The sequence below is a fragment of the Mizuhopecten yessoensis genome, unplaced genomic scaffold, assembly GCF_002113885.1.
Source record: "Mizuhopecten yessoensis strain PY_sf001 unplaced genomic scaffold, ASM211388v2 scaffold8221, whole genome shotgun sequence".
NCBI lineage: Eukaryota > Metazoa > Mollusca > Bivalvia > Pectinida > Pectinidae > Mizuhopecten > Mizuhopecten yessoensis.
Genome location: NW_018407439.1, coordinates 82,726 through 91,583, shown reverse-complemented (window position 1 = coordinate 91,583; position 8,858 = coordinate 82,726).

Sequence of the window (8,858 nt, the reverse complement as noted above, 5' to 3'; positions counted from 1 at the left end):
AGGTAATGGTCCAGGTACTCCAATTTAAACTTACACTGAAGGTAACACTCAACCTATCTCAGGAGTAGGTAATGGTCCAGGTACTCCAATTTAAACTTACACTGAAGGTAACACTCAACCTATCTCAGGAGTAGGTAATGGTCCAGGTACTCCAATTTAAACTTACACTGAAGGTAACACTCAACCTATCTCAGGAGTAGGTAATGGTCCAGGTACTCCAATTTAAACTTACACTGAAGGTAACACTCAACCTATCTCAGGAGTAGGTAATGGTCCAGGTACTCCAATTTAAACTTACACTGAAGGTAACACTCAACCTATCTCAGGAGTAGGTAATGGTCCAGGTACTCCAATTTAAACTTACACTGAAGGTAACACTCAACCTATCTCAGGAGTAGGTAATGGTCCAGGTACTCCAATTTAAACTTACACTGAAGGTAACACTCAGCCTATCTCAGGAGTAGGTAATGGTCCAGGTACTCCAATTTAAACTTACACTGAAGGTAACACTCAGCCTATCTCAGGAGTAGGTAATGGTCCAGGTACTCCAATTTAAACTTACACTGAAGGTAACACTCAGCCTATCTCAGGAGTAGGTAATGGTACAGGTACTCCAATTTAAACTTACACTGAAGGTAACACTCAGCCTATCTCAGGAGTAAGTAATGGTCCAGGTACTCAAATTTTAAAGTGAAAATGTCCAGGAAAATGACTAATTTATCTGTTATAACCCACCTGGTGTAAAAACACAGCTAGGACTGATCTATGTATAGACAGCTGTTTCCCTACACCACAACGCATATTTGTGGCTAAACCAATTTAGTTACTCAATTCAATTTATTGATGCAATTGACTGGACTATCATAAATTAATGTTCAGTTTTTTGCTTTGCCACCAATAAACAGCTACAATCTATCTGAGGTATGTTAACTGTATCATTTCTGCAAGTAGACACTTATTCATGTATCAAACAATTTTCGAAAGGTAGAATAGATGTTTGAATATGACACCTTCTACTGATATTTCCAACTTTTTCATGAAAAAGCTTCTTCCTACTTACTTTATGAACAATCAAAAAATGTCATAACCCATATACTTCTCTCAGCAAGATGTTAAGTATTGAATTATAACTAAGGTAAAATATTCTCCAATATCACACTAAATTTTGTGTACTTCCAGTTACCAAAACGTGACAGTCACGGATATACACCGACTTGGTTTGGGTTGTTTGTGCTTTACATTCTGTTAGCAGATATGGTCCTTCAGGACCAGTAAGGTTTTGGTGGTGGAGGAAATCCTGAGTACCAAAAAAAAGAAACCACCGACCGCAGCGGCCGGTACCTGGCGACTGTCCCACAGGCCTCAAACTTGCAACACAGTGGTGAAGGGTTAGTGATTGTAGCTACAGATATACACAATCACAGACAGTTCCAAATATTTCAAAGAACTGCTCATCTACCTAATAATTTCAGTAGGTATACAATACACCAAGAATGATTGGTATAGCAGAAATACAGACCGACACCTAGGTACATTTTGTATATAACCAAAACTTATTTTAAAATGAGATGTTCTATATCCTGTAATGACTTATGGATCTACAGGTAAATGGGATGTCCTACATCCTGTCATGACTTATGGATATACAGGTAAAATGAGATGATCTAGATGAGTAGATATACAATACACCAAGAATGATTGGTATAGCAGAAATACAGAACGACACCTAGGTACATTTTGTATATAACCAAAACTTATTGTGGGTTATGTCCAGTGCAGAATGCTCTTCTCAATATGGATCCATTTAACATTATCAAATTTTAGTAGTCTGACAGTAGAGAAAGATGTGTTTTTGAGTTTCTTTAATGTAAATTGATATAGATCTTGTTATAAAGAATTTAAAAGTTACAGGAAAATGAGATGTCCTACATCCTGTAATGCCTTTAAAATGCATCTGCAGGTAAAATGAGATGAGATCTTGAAATCATTTATGTATTTGCTCTTGAAAACAATGAAATGCGGTATAATGAGGTAAAATGCATATTCCAGATTCTGTAATGACTTATGGATCTACAGGTAAAATGAGATGTTCAATATCCTGTAATGACTTATGGATCTACAGGTAAAATGAGATGTTCTATATCCTGTAATGACTTATGGATCTACAGGTAAAATGAGATGTTCTATATCCTGTAATGACTTATGGATCTACAGGTAAAATGAGATGTTCTATATCCTGTAATGACTTATGGATCTACAGGTAAAATGAGATGTTCTATATCCTGTAATGACTTATGGATCTACAGGTAAAATGAGATGTTCTATATCCTGTAATGACTTATGGATCTACAGGTAAAATGAGATGTTCTATATCCTGTAATGACTTATGGATCTACAGGTAAAATGAGATGTTCTATATCCTGTAATGACTTATGGATCTACAGGTAAAATGAGATGTTCTATATCCTGTAATGACTTATGGATCTACAGGTAAAATGAGATGTTCTATATCCTGTAATGACTTATGGATCTACAGGTAAAATGAGATGTTCTATATCCTGTAATGACTTATGGATCTACAGGTAAAATGAGATGTTCTATATCCTGTAATGACTTATGGATCTACAGGTAAAATGAGATGTTCTATATCCTGTAATGACTTATGGATCTACAGGTAAAATGAGATGTTCTATATCCTGTAATGACTTATGGATCTACAGGTAAAATGAGATGTTCTATATCCTGTAATGACTTATGGATCTACAGGTAAAATGAGATGTTCTATATCCTGTAATGACTTATGGATCTACAGGTAAAATGAGATGTTCTATATCCTGTAATGACTTATGGATCTACAGGTAAAATGAGATGTTCTATATCCTGTAATGACTTATGGATCTACAGGTAAAATGAGATGTTCTATATCCTGTAATGACTTATGGATCTACAGGTAAAATGAGATGTTCTATATCCTGTAATGACTTATGGATCTACAGGTAAAATGAGATGTTCTATATCCTGTAATGACTTATGGATCTACAGGTAAAATGAGATGTTCTATATCCTGTAATGACTTATGGATCTACAGGTAAAATGAGATGTTCTATATCCTGTAATGACTTATGGATCTACAGGTAAAATGAGATGTTCTATATCCTGTAATGACTTATGGATCTACAGGTAAAATGAGATGTTCTATATCCTGTAATGACTTATGGATCTACAGGTAAAATGAGATGTTCTATATCCTGTAATGACTTATGGATCTACAGGTAAAATGAGATGTTCTATATCCTGTAATGACTTATGGATCTACAGGTAAAATGAGATGTTCTATATCCTGTAATGACTTATGGATCTACAGGTAAAATGAGATGTTCTATATCCTGTAATGACTTATGGATCTACAGGTAAAATGAGATGTTCTATATCCTGTAATGACTTATGGATCTACAGGTAAAATGAGATGTTCTATATCCTGTAATGACTTATGGATCTACAGGTAAAATGAGATGTTCTATATCCTGTAATGACTTATGGATCTACAGGTAAAATGAGATGTTCTATATCCTGTAATGACTTATGGATCTACAGGTAAAATGAGATGTTCTATATCCTGTAATGACTTATGGATCTACAGGTAAAATGAGATGTTCTATATCCTGTAATGACTTATGGATCTACAGGTAAAATGAGATGTTCTATATCCTGTAATGACTTATGGATCTACAGGTAAAATGAGATGTTCTATATCCTGTAATGACTTATGGATCTACAGGTAAAATGAGATGTTCTATATCCTGTAATGACTTATGGATCTACAGGTAAAATGAGATGTTCTATATCCTGTAATGACTTATGGATCTACAGGTAAAATGAGATGTTCTATATCCTGTAATGACTTATGGATCTACAGGTAAAATGAGATGTTCTATATCCTGTAATGACTTATGGATCTACAGGTAAAATGAGATGTTCTATATCCTGTAATGACTTATGGATCTACAGGTAAAATGAGATGTTCTATATCCTGTAATGACTTATGGATCTACAGGTAAAATGAGATGTTCTATATCCTGTAATGACTTATGGATCTACAGGTAAAATGAGATGTTCTATATCCTGTAATGACTTATGGATCTACAGGCAAAATGAGATGTTCAATATCCTCTTTATCCAATTTTCAAAGGCTTGTAAAATCCTGTTGAATAAGTCTAAAAGAAATGTGATCAAATTGTTGCATTACTATTAAAAATGGAAGGATTGACAGATTTGTTTTAAGTATAAGATTGATAACCCCCGGATTTCAATGGATACATCCCTTACATGTTCCATCAACATCAACCACCCAGACTTACATATTGGAAAATATGTCTTGTGACGTTTAGATTTAGATCTAACTCTGGATTGTAAACTTATAAAAACCAACTAAATATGCTGTTAATAATATAATTACCAAGGACACAATAGACCATCAGGTTAGCTTCAGTCCAGGTAACCATTGAATAAACAAGGTTAACAGTATTCAACCCATTTCATTTGCATATTGTTGTCATATCGTGTCTGGGTAAGACATGCACAAAGTTCATTTATGAATATTCAGATCAATGTTCAAAATATCAAAGATTGAATTTTTATAGTACACAAAGACTGCTATTTAAAACAAATTGATCATATTCCGAGTTATCAAAAATAAATCTTGTTTCAGTGACTAGCAGCACACCCTATGATCACTTTTATATGCAATCTCCATACATGGTACAGCTTTGAAGATATTTTACGTCGTAAAAAATCTATTATTACATTTGTCGTCAAGGGAAAATGTTAATCTTGGTTTTCTTGTGTCATAAATATATTAAAAAAAAAAAGCTTATCACACATCTTTCTATCTTGAAACAGATGTATAATATTTTCAGGTAGATATTAAAAAAATTCTAATCAATAACACATTCGAGGTAACATGATATGGCTATCTCTGTTATTTTTTAATTTTGTTTCTAGGCTATAAAAACTATCGAAACCCAATACAGGAAAGATAAAAACAATTGAAAGGTATAAAAATAACAATTTCTTCCAATTATCCCCAATTTTCCAATTTCCTGTTTTTCATTTTTGTCAATATTTTGACAGTGCAAGTATATACTGCCTGTTTTATATCAACAAGTGATTAGGTCGTAGAATGACATCTTACAAATAACTTCAGTCAAAACCTGCTAATTAGCTCAGCTAGGGAACCTTATCTGATTCTGTATCAGACCGCCATCAAATTGGGAATTCTGCTGATGAAAGCTGTTCTTTTACAGACTATATTTAGCCACGAATCAAGATCAATATTTTCGTTGAATAAACACTGTGATTAATATAATTGAATCAATTAATTTTGCCAGGTTTTCCCTTGTAACCATGACAATTCAGATCGACAAAATACACTTATGACAAATTGACAATCATGAGATGGCTTTTTTCCCTATGTGATACATGTAAATGAATGGTCCATCAAAACGATAAGATGTTCTTTCATGTAATACTCTCTCCCATACTTAACTCATTCACCCCTGAAGACACACTTGAACTCTTCCAATTCAAAGGTTGGAATAGTTCATTATGAAACTTCAGGGGTGAATGAGTTAAACCAGTACAGCATCCAGTTGTTTCCAGGGAATCAATAATCTTCTCCCATTCACAGCTCTCATCACCTCTCCGTTCCATAACCTGTATGGCTTCTCCCTGTCATACAAACATATAAACACTTAAGATGAGGAAGACAAAAAATACATTAAATCATTATACTTACATAGGAGACCCATAATATCACAATAATGCATAATGTATTTTTTAGACAAATTCTGTTAATAACAAACTATTCATGTTCTGTTTTTCTTATTTTGGTGTTGAAAGTTAGCTTAACCCACAAAACATCCTCTAGCAATCTCATTACAAGAGATCCCAGAGGGATCTTGGCGCCCACCTCTGTACCATCTTCATTAGTTCTTTGTCAGTTCAATCTTTTCTCTTCTTTCCTCTAATCTGTTTGATTGAGTCATGTTAACAGTAAATGCACCTTGAGGTAACTTTTGATCTAAACTTAATACTGATGTGTATGAAAGCCAACCTTCAAAGTGAGTTTGTCATTTCACATATTGACTAGTACAGTACTTAATGTGAAAGAAATAGAATCGATCATTGCAATGAGAAAGATCTGTTTAGTTCTTCTTTTATTCCATTTTGTTTTTATGATCAGTCTCAAAATATAACATACACAACGAGGGATCAAGGGGAACCTACATTTAAAATTTGAGAAAGATCCCTCCCGTACTTCCCGATAAATAGCGATAACAAACTTTCACTATCAAAATCCAAGATGGCTGCCTGTCAGCCTTGTTGTTTATCCAATCAGTCTCTAAAATTGCCCTGCACAGCTAGGACCAAGGGGAACCTACATATAAAATTTAAGAAAGATCCCTCTAGTTCTTCCGGAGAAATAGCGGTAACAAACTTTCAATATCAAAATCAAAGATGGCTGCCTGTTGGCCATGTTGTTTAAACGATCAGTCTCAAAAGTTGCCCTGCACAGCTAAGGACCAAGGGGAACCTGCATATAAAATTTGAGAAAGATCCCTCTGGTACTTCTTGAGAAATACCGATAACAAAGAAATGTTTACGGACGGACGACAGACAACGGACGACGGACAACGGACGGACGACAGACCACTGACGCAGGGTGATTTGAATAGCCCACCATCAGATGATGGTGGGCTAAAAAATAGGGTAATAAAAATAAAATAAAAATACTTGGACCAAAAGTATGTAAAATTCATCATATGTCTTGACCATACTTCTGAATGAAGTATATGTTACTATTCCATCAAAGACACTCCCTGTTCATAAAAAACACAGGTGTCCAGTATAGCTGTACAATAAGAAAGCATCCACCGTCTAGTATAACCTCACATCTTATTCCAGTGCTACAAATACAACAAAAATAAAACCATCGTGCAATATAAGCATTAAACATGGTATAACAGGATTTTACTTGTTAATTGCACAATAATCAAAGGGTTACAGTACTGCTCGTGCGATTCTGCTATCTATTTGCATCAAAAACATGGTTTCCTTCCTTCCCTAATTTGTTCAGAGCCAAAAGTGGAAAAAACTTTTTTTTTCTCAGCGGCCTAGCTAACTAAGATTACAACAATGCTAGAAAAAACAGGATTAAAATAATTTCATTTATACACATGATTGTTGAGTTTCCCGAATAAAATATATACTTTACTATAAGGACATGCAAATCTTATTTATCAATGTCACAAAATGTCTGATGATTATTATCAGTTACAGCTTACATATATTGCTTCCTCGTACCAATTAATGGTGATATTTTTGGTTGGGTTAGACAACCTAAAAACATCACCCCTCGGGTTGGAGATTTCTCTGTCACACCCTCAGGGTAGGGGAAGATTCTATTAATTCATGATTCACTCATTGAATTAGCTGCTGGCAACATAGAAGATCACACAAAGTCAAACATAAACTGCTTCAAGAGAAATAAATAAAAAGCAAAACTATACAAAAAATAATAGAATACATTTAAAAGGTGAATATTTCATATCCCTATTAGTTATCTGTCAGCCAATCCTTATATATATAACTATACAGAAAATAGTAGAAAATATGTATAACAAGGTGAATATTTCATATCCCAATTATATTTATCTGTCAGCTAGTCTATCCTAATATTTTCTGGAAGTCTTTCAGGGTTATGGATTTTAATTGAGAGAGAGTTAATGATCTTAATTAAAAATCTAGAATAATTACTCCTTGGTTTAAGTACAAAGTTGAAGAAAAGTTAATTTTTAAACAATTTAGGCAATAATCAAGGTTTCAGTTTACTTTTAACTATATTTACATGTTTATATTCCCGATCACCATAAAAACTAATTATGCAATACGGATGACTTGAACATTTTTTAATAACTTCAGTAATTTGTTAAAAGAAGGAAATTTTAAGTTCTAACTTTAATGTACAAAAAGAAGTTCATTCAGAAGTAAGCAGACATCTGGAAAAACTTTCATCTGCTACTGATACAGAACCAATAAATTCAGGATTTATTGCATAACCAAAGATAATTTTCCTAAATTAAGTCATCCCAATTCCTTTTTCTAATTTTTACCTAGAAAAGGTAATTTTTTGGCTTGCTGCATCCTATTAAAAACCTCTTACAGAATCAAGAAAATGGCCATACAGAGTGATTATCACCAATGAAAACTCTCGAGATTTATAACTTCAGATTACTTAGAAGTAAAATCTAAAAATCCAACCAATCCTTTGCAATAAAATTGAAAAGAAAAAATCTTTAAACAATCTCTAGTATATCTAGAAAAAGCCAAAAACTTTTAATAATGACACTGTTCTTCAAACTGATCACAATTCTCTCAGGCTCTTTTCATGATTATCTTTTGTTGACCTTTTGCAGTCCAGAATCTCTGGTCACAGGTCATGCAGATTTGCTGGTCTGTCATTTAAGGTCAATTGTGTACATTTGTATTTGTTTAAAAAAACATAAAATAGGCTCCTAATGGTGGATAAATATATGTATCTGATATTTTTCACTTGTAAATTGTTAATTAATTTACAAATTAGGTTAAACCACAGAATTAGATTAGATTGCTATCTACCAAAGCCAGTACTCAAAACTGAAAAGTTTTCATTAGTCAATTGTTTCCACGAATTTTATCAACCATATAGTATTAATTTCAAGAAAATTGGTTCACTTTTTAAGAATTCATACCATCCACTTTTTGGTTACAAATTGATATTTCCACAAATGGTTCTAGAATTTGAAATGCAAAATACTGGC